This window comes from Suricata suricatta, chromosome 1 (genome assembly GCF_006229205.1).
Source record: "Suricata suricatta isolate VVHF042 chromosome 1, meerkat_22Aug2017_6uvM2_HiC, whole genome shotgun sequence".
NCBI classification, from domain to species: domain Eukaryota; kingdom Metazoa; phylum Chordata; class Mammalia; order Carnivora; family Herpestidae; genus Suricata; species Suricata suricatta.
In genome coordinates this window covers 145,131,076-145,145,305 of record NC_043700.1, presented here as the reverse complement: position 1 = coordinate 145,145,305, position 14,230 = coordinate 145,131,076, and the positions used below count along the sequence as shown (strand labels likewise).

The 14,230-nt window shown below is 36.3% G+C and overlaps 1 pseudogene; it reads left to right on the top strand.

The window, feature by feature from the left end:
- The first annotated feature begins 259 nt into the window (after positions 1-259).
- On the top strand, positions 260-13,842 carry LOC115301984 (annotated as a pseudogene).
- Positions 13,843-14,230: the final 388 nt, after the last annotated feature.

Below are 14,230 nucleotides of genomic sequence, written 5' to 3'. Positions count from 1 at the left end.
GACTGGTATCCAGATGTCAGGATGCCACTGATTGCTTGAGCAGGGTTGCTGGCCTTTAAGCATTTGTGTTATTGGTACCATTTAACTTAAGGATTGAATTGTCTGGCCAATATCCATACCTGGTGGTGTTTTAGGTGCAGCCCCTCTAGGGTTGACTTCCAACATGTAACCATCTCCCCATTCTGGGGTGCATTTCTGAGTGGTATGTACTCCCAGATACTTTCTAGTATTGTCTCTCTGGGGTTGAGGAACAAGCACCATGACCCAGATGGCACAAAAGGCACAGAGGGAGCTCAGCAGCAGTGGGTATTTGCCTTTTAGAATTTTGCGACTGCCTTTATGGGGCCATTCATCAGGTCAGCAGCTTGTTGGCGGCCTTTTCCAAAGTGAGGTAGGGACAAGTGTTTTAATTGTATTGCCATGCTGTCATCTTCTAATATTGATGGCACCAACCAACCTGAGTGACTCTTTCCTCCTTTTAGATATGTACACTGTTTCTTTCTCCTAATGGATCCAGGTGCAATTATATCCATTTCCTGTAAGGAACTATGGTTAGGAGAAATGAGCCATCCACTAATACCACTTTACATTGGAATTAGAGCTGGGATTTGCATGTCAAGCAGGTCAAAATAATAGGACTGTTTTTCTAATGGGCCAGAACTATCTATTACCAGGTGGTCATAGCTAACTGCCTGTACCTGACTGGTTTGCTAAGGAATATTGGAGGGCAAGACAATCAACAATTTAAATCTGTAAGGGGACTCAAAATTATAGTTGTAAGTATAGTTTTGGCTCTCCCAGACATGGAATCTTAAACCAATCAGGAATCACCTGAGCAGCACTGGTTAGGCAGTCCGTCTGAGATACCCCTGCTATCCTCTCAAGGAAAGTCACCCTGAAATAACTAGTTTACTTTGTGCCTAATAGAGCTTCTTGTTCCTTCTCCCATCTGCCTGTCAGTCTCTTGTTTTGTACTGCTCCTCAGAGCCCCTTTCTGTTTGCTAGATTGGAGGCTTCTTGATTCATGATTTGTTGAATAAAGCCTAATAAGATATTTAAAAGACAATTTAAGGTGAAAACTCCAAATATTTCAAGAAATCACAGCATTATTTGAATATATTTATATGTATATTGTAACATGCACACATAAAACATGGAAGAACCACACCATTTCTAAGGTATGTTATCTGTTACTGTATTAATATTCTAATCAAGTCTAAAGTTACTACATGCGTGTTTAGGTGTAACTATCCCTTAATTATATCCTGATAGCCACAAGAATTAGCCTATACAATCACAATTTATCACTCTATTGGGCTTAACAAATAACATTTTGACATGTCATTATTTCTTAATGAGGACAGTGCCCTATAATTAAATCAGCACATTAGGTGATAGACACTACAACTAGCAGAGTAACTGTCTTATCTTAGTTAAGTATTGATAGAAACTGTGCTGAATTTTTTCTTGCTCAGCTAAGCTTACTAAATTGTGTTTCTTCTCTGTCCAAATGTAATGTAAGACAGGTGGCGGTTTTGTCTAGCGTCATGTGCAGATGGAGTGCTAGCTGATGTGTACTCTCAGACAATCCTGTTAATCCTCTCAATGAACCACATCCACAGCTGATGACATCTCCATATAGTAGAGTACACACTCCCCTCCCCCAAAACACTCAGAGAAGGCACATTTGGGACATTTTCAGATATTTAGGAAGTTTAAATGTACATATGTGACATATTAGACAACAGATACATCATAATCTAGAGCAGTATCTATGATTAACCAATATTTCTACAGAAGAATATTTAAAAATGTTCACACTAAATGAATAAAGATATGGATAACTTCATGTCAGACTAGGTCAGATTCATTTCCAAATAAACTATGAAAAATGTTATGTTTTCAAACTTCTTGGATTTTGAAATTGTAAAAAAATGTACCATAAATTTACGCTGAGTTCAGAGCTGACACGTTTTAAAAAAACTTCTTTTTAAGTTTATTTATTTATTTTGGAAAGAGAGAGAGAGAGAGAGAGAGAGAGAGAGGGAGGGAGAAGGGGAGGAGCAAAGAAAGAGAGAGAGACAGAGAATACTAAGCAGGTTCCACACTACAGCACAGAGCTCCAAGTGGGGTTTGGACCCATGAACCATGAGAACATGCCCAGGTGCCCCCTGAAAAAGTTTTCTAACATGCATTGTATTTACTCATAAGAACACACATCTAATGAAATTGTACCTAACTCTGTGACTATGTGAAAAATAGACACTTTTTGTTATTTACTTATTATCATATCTTCATTTCCAGAATGGTTGGGCATGATTAGACCTATATAGCTACTACTCCTTTCCTCTTTCTCCATGACACACACTACCAACTGTATGGAGATGAGAATAAGAGAGGTATCCTGAAATCCCCAATTTTATCTTATTTAATTTTTATTTTTTAATATAATTTATTGTCGAATTGGCTAACAGTAAGTGTGTAAAGTGTGCTGTTAGCTTTGGGGATAGATTCCTCTGGTTCATTGCTTACATACAACACCAGTGCTCGTCCCAACAAGTGCCCTTCTCAATGCCCATCATCTATTTCCCCTCTCCCCCATCCTCCCATCAACTCTCAGTTTGTTCTCTGTATTTAAGAGTCTCTTATGGTTTGCCTCCCTTCCTCTCTGTTTGTAACTATTTTTCCCCTTCCCTTCACCCATGGTCTTCTGTTAAGTTACTCAAGATCCAGATATGAGTGAAACATAGGATATCTGTCTTTTTCTGACTGACTTATTTCACTCAGCATAACACCTTTCAGTTCTATCAACATTGCAGCAAATAGCCAGATTTCATTTTTTCTCATTGCCAAATAGTATTCAACTGTATATATAAACCATATCTTCTTTACCCATTCATCAGTTGATGGACATTTATACTATTTCTATAATTTGGTTATTGTTGAAAGTACTGTTATAAACATTAGGGTAAATGTGCCCCTATGCATCAGCACTTCTGTATCCCTTAGGTAAATTCCTAGTAGTGATATTTCTGGGTCATAGGGTAGTTCTATTTTTAATTTTTTGAGGATTCTCCACACTGTGTTCCAGGGAGGCTGCACCAGTCTGCATTCCCACCAATAGTTCAAGAGTGTTCCCATTTCTTCCCAGTTTTAAATGGGCTTAATTGTTCAGGAAGTAGCCTCAAGTTTCTGGTGATGTAATTTTAATTTTTTAAATTTCAGTTTAATACTGAAACATTTTATTATCTTCCTTACAATATGTTATCAATCCATTTCCCATTCATTCTTTTTCCCCATTGCACTTGTGAAAGTTCAAACTTTGTTCTTTATGTGTAGTATTTTACTGACAGCCCATCCCAGTTCACTTCCGCATATGCTTTCATTAGGGTACAATATTCCTCATCTCTTTCAGTTGATTTTAAGAAAGCATGACCCTGTAACTACTAGCAGAAAACTTGCTTCAGGATTCTTATCTGGGTTCCAATCCAAACCATGCCACATACTATTGTGTGACTTAAAGTAAATTAAACATCACTGTGCCTCATAGCTCTTATCTTCAAAATAAGGATAATGCTAATGTCTCTTTTATTGATTAGGATTGATAAAGGATTAAATTAAACCACTTAGAAAAGCAACACACTTATAAATAGTGCATGGCATAAAGTAGGTTATATGTTAAATGTTAAATCTTATTATTTTATTATTTTTATCTTTAATTATTGTCAACAATATCACCATCAGCATCCTTCATTTACCCTCAAACTGGTCTCTTTCTTATATAAATCTCCCATATGCCACCTTGATTATCTTTACAAAGTTATCCCTGGTCATTACCGTCTGATTTCCTAGGGGATAAACTTTACAGTTTCGGATCAGATGTCTTTTTCCAATTCCAGCCTTCTCTATTTTTTGAAGAGTATTAGATGTAACTGATGTGGTGCGATTTATATTTAGTGAAAAGTGAAAGGAAAAAGAAAAGTAGGTAAAAGTTCAGGATCAATGTTAACCTTCAGGGAATTCTCTATGGAAAGAGCATACATTCTCCAACTAGGTGGAGTAAACCATGATATCAACATTAACATATAATTGGAAGTAAAAGACACTCAGGAGTTTTGAAAACAAAATACGACATAAATGTAACTGAGAATGTCCCCTCACTATGCCATTAGGATTTATATAAAGCCCCTACATGGTAGTTCAGAAGACAAACTATGTCAAGCTACCTTCCCTCTCTGAGACAATAGTAGAGCTAACCAAAGTTTCTTGTGGAATAGCAAAGTGAAAAAAACTGTTGGAAAAATTAATATAACAGAACTATCAAACTAATGGAATAAAAAAATCAGTATTCTAATATAAGACAAATCTTTAGCACCAATAAATAATTTTTCCTTATTAAGAGATTATCCTATATTCCAAGAAAGTCTGATTCAGGGAACTTTAAGTGGAGAACATTATAGTGGGAATAAAAAGATTACAATGAGGGAATATCTGAGTAACATTTAGTGCCAGAGGACAATGAGAAAATGCCAACAACATTATGAAGTATAAAATTTGAACAAAGGATATATCAAACTAAATTGGTACTCAGTGATTGATAAAAGAGCAAAGGAAAGCCTTTTCAATAAAAAAAATAATTAATGGAAGAGTTTCATAAAAACAAAACAAAACAAAACAAAATTATTTTTGACACTAAAATTCAACCAATAAAGAGAAGAATCAGCATAAGTATTCCTGTAACAGAGAAACCTTGGTAAGAGAACTGATGATGTGTATTGAATATATTGGAGTAAACAACTAATATAATTGTGAGAAATCATAAAATAAAATGTAAATAGTAGAAATATTAGCAGCATAATGTAAAAAAATATTATAAATAATAGCAGGTGGAAGGTGCACTGAAAAGTTACAGAAGTGCTAACAGATTTTTTTTTGTAGCCAAAAGTTAATTAGTGTTGTATAGAACTGAAATTTTTTTGAAAAACAAAACACAGTGACCACAAACTAATGTCTTTTCATATAAAATGACATGGATGTTCTGGTTCACTATTTTTGCGTTGATGATGGAGCATTTGTTTTGAAGTATGCAGCTGATTCTTTGATTGTTCTCTGTTGATTTCAATCTGTATTCTTTTTGATAACATGTACAAGATTGTCCAATTATTTGTAAAAGAGTTTTTAAACATCAACTTACTCTTCTGTATTTATAAAATATGCAGATAAAAATATCTGGAAAAATAATGTTAAAAATAATTTATTTTTCATTATAGATACTGGGATTTGGGATTTTTTAATACTTATTTTTATGTTTCCTGATGCTTAAATTCCTTATAATAGGTATCCATTATTTTATAAGCATAAAAGCATGAATTTCTGTAAAATAGATTAAAGTCTCTGCTCCTCAGAAAGTTCCCCATAATTATAAAATGATTTTTTTATGTGTCTCTCATTTACAACTGAATAGAATTAATTTGTAAAATAATGAACAAAATTTTATCTTTCATGTTCTCTCATACTACTTGAACCATGTACACTTTTAAGTCATACTTTTTAATGAAAACAGGACTTTAAAAATCAAGGACTTAGAGATATACATTGTGAGTTACAATGAAATAAAGAGTAAGGAATGCAAGTTATTATTAAACACTGTGGGGACCTGAGAAGCAAGATACTCCACATGTTCCCCAATTTTTTGGTTTGACAAAGAGAAACTGATAATTGTGATTCTTAGAGAAAAAAGGGTGCTATGTAATGAGAAAACATAGCAAGTCAAAGCCATTTGAAGTTCTACTCCATAAATGAGGTGTGAAAAATTAAAGTATTTGATTTATCTGTTGCATTTAATATTACACCATGACAATGATATTCATTATATCTTCTACCAGGATTATAATGACACTCATAAAAAATAATGAATTTGAAAACAGAGAGGTTTTGTTACAACTAATAGAAAATAGGCACCAAACTTAAATACATATGAGCACAAGACAGATGTTAATTGCTTTTTATTGTCATGAATCCATTAAGTAGTTGTTGTAAGCCCACTACCACATATGTCAATTAGAAATGAAGGCTGGAGAGAAAATAAAGTATGGTAAGGATACAGAAAGTGCCAGAAGGAAATGGGTTTCCTTTTTTAAAAAAACTTTTTTTAAGGTTATTCAGGGATGATTGACAAATGAGAAATCTGATTTGACACTTGGAAGAAAGGAGAGCAGATGATACAGAAATCTGAGTAAGAAGGACTATTTATAGGGTAAAAAGAGAGCAAATGCCAAGATCTTGAGATAGGGTAATATCTGGAGCATTTAAAGACTATCAAAGTGGCCAATTTGCCTAGAAAAAAGTAAGTGAGTAAGTGAATGGAGGTAACACCAGCGAATCAGCAGTAGGCTAGATCATAGGTCCTATTGGGGCAAGGAAAGTCCTTTGGATTTTAGTCTGACTAGAATGAGAAAACACTCCTAATTGGAGAGTACCAATTAGGAATTTCTTATTTGCATTTTAAGTGGATAATGCTAGTTTCTGTGTTGGGTGACGACTGATATGTTGAGGTACAAAGAGGGAGATTGGAAGATCTGTGAGAAGAATAGTAATTCGGGTGATAGAATTTGAGAACTTGGACTAGGGAGAGATAGTGAGAGGTGGTCAATTTCAATATATAATTTAAAGATAGACCCAGCAGGGATTACTGCTGAATAGCATGTGGATAGTGAAAGCAATAGGAGAGTTGGCGGGGGGATTTCAACAATTTTTTTCAATGACAAACTGGAGGGGAGGATTTGATGTTCGGTTATTTGAGGAGTAGTGTGGGAGAAGCAGTTTAGGCATTAAAAAACAAAGCTAAAAGTTAGGTACAAAATTAAGCTCGAGATGCTTGTTACGCATTCATGTGGACATGATACTGAAATACTAAAGTCTACATTTCAAAAGGAAGGTCTGGATTGGAGTTACAGTATCAAGAAGAAAGAATTATATTTAAGAAGAAAGGGATCAAATTAGCCATATGTTGCTAAAGTGACAAAATCAGAAGACAACAGAGATGAACTGTCAAAGCAAATGACATCGGCAATGTTTGTGAGACTCATTTCTTGCTCTTCCTTTCTCTCTCCCAGTTATAAGTCTATATTTATGGGCACCTGGGTGGTTCAGTCGGTTAAGTGTCTGACTTCGGCTCAGGTCATGGTCTCACTGTTTGGGGGTTCCAGTCCCATGTCTAGCTCTGTGCTGAAAGCCCAGAGCCTGGAACTGCAGCAGATTTTGTGCTGCCACTCTCTCTCAAAATTAATTAATTAATTAATTAATGTATTAAAAACGTTAAAAATAAGTCTATATTTAGGAAAGAACACTTATTTCTATGATATTTCTAATTGAAGAAAATGTATTTTTAAATATTTCTAGATACACCTTATGATATTTGTATTTTGTATTTTCAGTATTCTCTGGGTAAATTCTGAGGCAAAGAATTTCCAAAAGAAATGTAGTTTTGCAATATAAATGCATATTGAAATTGTGTGCTAAATGCAAGGTCTACCTGAGAAATTAAGGTTGATAGAACATCATTGATTTTTTTTTTTACTGAATGCAATTAACATATAACATTATATGAATGTCAGATGTATAGCATAATTATTTGGTATTTGTACATATTATGAGATGATCACTACAATAAATCTAATTAACATTCATCACCATGTGTAGTTACAGATTTTTTTTCCTGTCTTAGAACTTTTAAGATTTACTTTCTTAGTAACTTGCAAATGTGCGATACAATATCATTTATTATGGTAGCCATGCTGCACATTGGTTCCCCATAACTTATTTATTTTAGAACTGGAAGTTTGTACCTTTTCACCCCTTCACTTATTTCACCCACCTTCCAGCCCCCATGTCTGGGAACCAGTATTATGTTCTCTGTATCTTATGAGCTTGGTTTTTCCTTTTTGTTAGATTCTGCATATGAGTGAGATTATGTGGTATTTGTTTTTCTCTGTTTGACTTATTTCTTTAGTATATTATCTCAAGACCCATCCATCAATTGTTTTGTTAAAAAAATAAAATAAAAAGTCTTGCTGCTGGGTGACTCAGTCAGTTAAGTACTTGACTTTGTCTCATCGTTCATGAATTCAAGACCCACATCAGGCTCTGTTCTGACAGTACAGAGCCTGCTTGGGATTCAATCTCTCTCTCTCTCGCTCTCTCTTTCTCTCTCTCTCTCTCACTCTCTCTCTCTCTCTCTCTCTCTCTCTATCTCTCTCTCACACACACACACAGACACTCTGCCCTTTCCCCACTCACAGTCTCTCTTGACCTCAAAATAAATAAAACTTAAAACAATTAAAAAATAAAAGATCATATAAAAGCAAAGAAATTGTATAAAATTCAAATGTTCCAAATCATGTACAACTATATTGGAACAAAATGAAAATTATCTGAGTTGTTTTAATTTATGATTTTTAATGTTTATTTTTGAGAGAAAGTGAGAGAGTAAGGGGGGGTTAAAGAGAGGGGACAGAAGATCTGAAGCTGGCTCTGTGCTGACAACAGCGAGCCCAATGTGGGGCTCGAACTCATGAACCTGAAGATTATGAACTAAGCCAAAGTCTGATGCTTTAACCAACTGAGCCCTCCAAGACCCCCTATGTTGTGTTTTGAAGAGGAATATTTCAAAATGTTTTATACACAAAATATTTATGAAGAATTTATTAGACCCTGGCTAGAACCAGAACTGGTGCTACTTTTGAAATCTTGGGTTCCCATTCATAAGACTTCTTAGTTTCAATAAAATGCATTTTCATTTTTATTTTTGTGATATATACCTTTGGGCTAATGTGATATTTGGATTTTCTCAGATATTTCTTTATCTCTTTAAAAGAAGGCATTTTATTCCTTAATTGTATTCCTTTTGTAGCATTAGAAGTTAGATGCTTTAGGGAAGACATTATTTATGAATATAGAAATGAGATGAATTCATAATATTCTCAACATCCATCTAGATTAGAAATCTTTATTTAAGGGAGATGTTTATGAGTTATTGAATTTAAATTCTGTAATATCTAAAATTGTCTTTGTCTCTCATTTCACTTGCATTATTGCCCTTGAAAAGAATGAAAAAAAAATCAAAACAAACTCTCTGCCCCTTTATTTTTTAAATCTATTGACTAGTGTTTTTACTATCCTCTTAATATATTTCCCTAAATATAAAAATATTCAAAATGATTCTTGTATTTATATTATAATGCCTCATGAATAAATGCCTCATTAGAAATTAGTATTTAAATTTAATCACATTGGATGTATACGTCAGTATAGCTAAGCACAAAACTGAAGTTCTTATTCTGAAAAATGTATCACAGGAATGTTTGGAATATTTAGGGAATAGTTTCAGTAAAGAACCATATTTAGTATGTAAAATAAGAGAGAAAATCTGGATATTTCTCTTCTCTCATTATGCAGTCACCATCTTTAAAGTTCATGATCATTGTGAAGAAGGTTCAGAAGATTATCAACCATATTCATTAAGACTACATTGGGGGTGCCTGGGTGGCTCAGTCGTTAAGCCTCTAACTTTGGTTCAGGTCATGATCCCCCTGTTCGTGGGTTTGAGATCAGCGATGGGCTCTGTGCTGACAGATCGCTCAGAGCCTAGAGCCTGGAACCTGTCTTCGGATTCTGCGTCTCCCTCTCTCTCTGACCCTCTCTTGCTCACGCTGTATCTCTCTCTCTCAAAAATAAATAAAACATTAAAAACACTTAAAAAAAAAGACTACATTGAAGGGTTCTTCAAAGAGACCCAGATCCTTCCTCATTCAGATTCCTATCTTAAAATTGGGAGTCGGTGAAGTTTTCATGACAGTAACTCAAGTCAGATTTCTGTCCATCAGGATTAACTTTTTTATTTTTATATGTTAAAGAGTTCTTTAACTCTTTATATATGTGCCACTTTGGTTGTTTTGGTTCAATTCTTAGGGACCATGAGATCAGTTCATACCACTACAAATGTGTCCTATCCCTACAGCTTACTGTTGTGACTGTATTCTCATTTTCTCTAGTTGTTTAGTACTAACACTCCAGGATCTCCTTTCATCCACTCACCCTCATCCCTACCTGTGGTTGTTCAAGGGCAAGGTGCCCTCACCAAGGCAGTTTTAGTCCCTTGGAGGAAATGGCTTCCAACCCTCATGAGGTTATAGTTAATGTATAGCTGAGCAGTCTGGACATTTTAGATTTATTTTAATCTTGACAAATTTTTATTCTCACCCTTTACACATTAGCAAAATCCTGGCATTTCAACCTATGTCCATAAGGCATGACGAAGCATAGGCTTCATTTACTTAAATTAGTAGACTATAAAACATCACTCCCAGGTGATAGGTGAAAACCACTGAATCCTTAAAACTTTGTTGGTAACATCTGGAAGAGAAACTGAAGGATTGAGATTTTTCTAACTGATCTTTGCAACTGTAGCTTCCCACCTCGTCTTGCAAAATGACCTTCATCTTGAACTGTTCCTTGTCAACCCCTCCTGATAAATCCAACCTGACCAACCACAACTGCCACCTCTCTTCTCTGAGAAACACTTTTGAACAACTATCTGAAACTAACTGAAAATGAAGCTTTTTAGTAAGATTTTGTAAAGTCACTCTCCCTCTTTTAATCTCTCTCAAATTAGAAAAATTTCTAATGACTGAATGTTTTTCATATATATGTAAAAGCTTCCACCGTTCTTAATTATGGGCAGCATCTTTTGCTAATCACTGTGAGACCACTTCCAAGAGGATAGGACACATCCAACTTCTTTTGACATCTGCCCTCAGATGTCCAGTGACTGTACAGCTAAGTCCTGATGCTGACAAGTGCCATTTCTTGTACTTTGAAGTGCTCTTAAGCTTTTCTTTTCTTTTTTTTTTTTGATCCCCTTAATATTGGCTTTTTGATTTGTTGTATTGCTCAGAGATCTGATACATAAGGTAAGATAGGGCTAAGAACTTCAGTGCCTGATTATTTTCACTGTGTTTGTTTTCTTATTTGAATATTGTTCATTACTGGACTTTAAAAAATTGTTTTTAACATTTATTTATTTTTGAGAGTGACAGAACATGAGTGGAGGAGGGGAAGACAGAGTGGGAGACACAGAATTAGAAGCAGGTTCCAGTTTCTGAGCTGTTAGCACAGAGCCCAATGTGGGGCTTGACCTCACAGATGGTGAGATCATGATCTGAGCTGAAGTGAGACTCTTAGCTGACTGAGTCACCCAAGCACTCGGGAATTACTGGACTTTTAATAAATCTCAGGTTATGGTTCCAATAGCCTTAAATATTCCAAGTTTTAATAATATTCTATCAAGGAAAATTTAGAACTTCAGTGTCTACTCTGTAGAATTTGGGATAAACATATCTGTGTGCATTAGAATCAAATATTTTAAAGACTTTAAATATTCAGTGGTTAACATTTTTAGACCGGCATGAAGAGACCACTGAAGGACAGAAAATTTCTAAAATTATTTATCCTAGGGAGTCATGAATAAAAACAAATGAAAATGTGGAATATCTAACACCCATACTAAACACTATTCACTCTATTCTGATCCAACTCTGGACTGGCATCCTGTTCCCATACCTCAATTTCCTCCCTTCTTTATTTTTTCTCTTTCTTGTTCACTTTCACCAGATCCTTTTCTCTTTCATATACTGGCCTTTCCTAAACATACTCCTGACATTGAAATTTATCATAACATCTCATACTGTAGCTGGAAATAGAGACCCATTCTGATTTATCAATTGAAATTTTACTTGAGATCATATTAGCTCATAACCTTATTGAGGTAAGGAAAGACAAAAGTTCACTGAAGAATTCAGGATCGCTCTGTGAACTTTTAGTTCAGAATTTTCTGATTCCTATCGGTTTATCTCTATGGATCCTGGGCATATAAAAATTTGATAAGAAAAACAGGAAAAATTGATAGCAAAATGTGACTAAGGATGGGTATAAAATGAGCAAAAAAATAGGACAAGTCTTTCTAGTAGTTGTATCTGAGGGTTTTTGTTTTTTTTTTTTTTTTCAAATCTGATTGGTTAAAAATTCAGTGTGGTAAGTGGAGGAAAGAAGCATCCATTGCAGAGTTCGCTTAGATTCCACTTCTGGGAACAAGATATGGCTGAAGGTATTACAAAAACTGTTATCTATTCTCTTATCAATCACTTTAAACTTATTGTTGAGTAGGCCATGGCCGCCGTCGCTGCTGAGGAGCTTGGCCTGCCAGCAACTGCCACCGCTGACGATGGTGAAGAACCAGAGGGTGGGCGAGAGAGCCTGGGAGTTTCAGAGCCTGCCTGCCCGCCGGCGCTGCCCCGCGGGATGAGAGGCCACTGCCCAAGGTCTGTTCCAAGAAAAAACATGGCTGCAAAGCAAAAAACTGGAGGCAATGTTAAATGTGGCCCTGAGGGTGTCAAGCATCATGCTATTGGATGTCTTGTACAGGTGGGATGTCAGCTCTTTCTTCCAGCAGATCCAAAGAAGTAGACTCAGTAACAACCCTCTTTTCCAGTATAAGTATTTGGCTCTTAAAATGCATTATGTAGCTTATATTTTAAGTGTTGTGCTACTAACCTTGCCCAGGCAGCATCTGGTTCAGCTTTACCTGTATTTTTTGACTGCTCTGCTCCTCTATGCTGGACAGCAAATCTCCAGGGACCATGTCAGGAGTGAACTGGAGTCTGCCTATGAAGGACCAATGTATTTAGAATCTCTCTCTATGAATCGGTTTACCACAGCATTAATAGGGGCATGACCGAAGGAGTTACATTGTTAATCCTGGCAGTACAGACTGGTCTCATAGAACTCAAAGTTGTTCATCCGGCGGGCATTCCTGCTCAGTATTATCCTCTTCATGGTCATAGCTTCTATCCTACAGTCTATGTTAGAGATTGCAGATCCTATTGTTTTGGCGCTGGGAGCATCCAGAGACAAGAGTTTATGGAAACACTTCCGTGCAGTGAGCCTTTGTTTATTTTTATTAGTGTTCCCTGCTTATATGACTTACATGATTTGCCAGTTTTTCCACATGGATTTTTGGCCGCTTATCATTACTTCCAGCAGCATTTTCACCTCTCTTCAGGTTTTGGGAACACTTTTTCTTTATGTTTTATTTATGGTTGAGGAATTCAGAAAGGAACCAGTCATCTACTATGTGAAGGGCACTTACCGTCGCCTAGAGTTTCTTGTGGCCCTCTGTGTGGTGGCCTATGGTGTCTCAGAGACCATCTTTGGAGAGTGGACAGTAATGCGCTCAATGATCATCTTCATCCATTCCTATTATAATGTGTGGCTTCGGGCGCAGCTGGGGTGGAAGAGCTTCCTTCTTGGCAGGGATGCTGTGAATAAGATTAAATCCTTACCTGTTACTACAGAAGAGCAGCTGGAGAAGCACAATGACATCTGTGCCATCAGTTACCAGGACATGAAATCTGCTGTGATCACACCTTGCAGTTATTTCTTCCATGCAGGATGTCTCAAGAAATGGCTGTATGTCCAGGAGACAGGCCCTCTATGCCACTGCCACCTCAAAAACTCCTCCCAGCCCCCAGGGCTAGGAATGAAGCTCGTTCCATAGCCTCATGCTGGAGCTGAGCAAAACCTCATGCTTCGGAAGGTACTGAACCTCCAAATGAAGAGCCTCCTCCAGACACTGGGATGCAGGAAGGTTCTAGGGACAATAACACATGCATTGCCACAAGATCAGATAGCCAGGAAGGGACTTGTGATCCTAAGAAATATCCTTTTTGTGCAAAAGATGAAGTATGTCCTGTTGAGGTCAGCCCAGAAGAAAAGAAGCAGAAGTAACGCTTTGATACTCTGGGGAAGTTAACTCACTATAAAATTCACGCTCAGATCTGAAGAATGAATGTATGAGATGATAAGGCAGGAAACGACATTCCAAGGATCTGATCCAGGAAGTACTGTCAGTGCAGACTGTTGGCTTTCTTCCCCTTGACATTGTGGGAGAAATTTTGCAATGTATGCTAATCAAAATGTATTTCTGTATCCTATGCTGTGATACCTTATAAAGGTTTGCCAAGAAAATTCAACCTTAGCAGTTTCAGAAACTGCCCTTGACTTGGAAGGGATAAATAAAATCAGATTGGAGTGCTTGAAAGGGGCTAAGGAATAAAGAGCATCAGGACAGCATGGGAAGAAGCAGGCCAGAGTGGACCAGACATCACACTCTCTA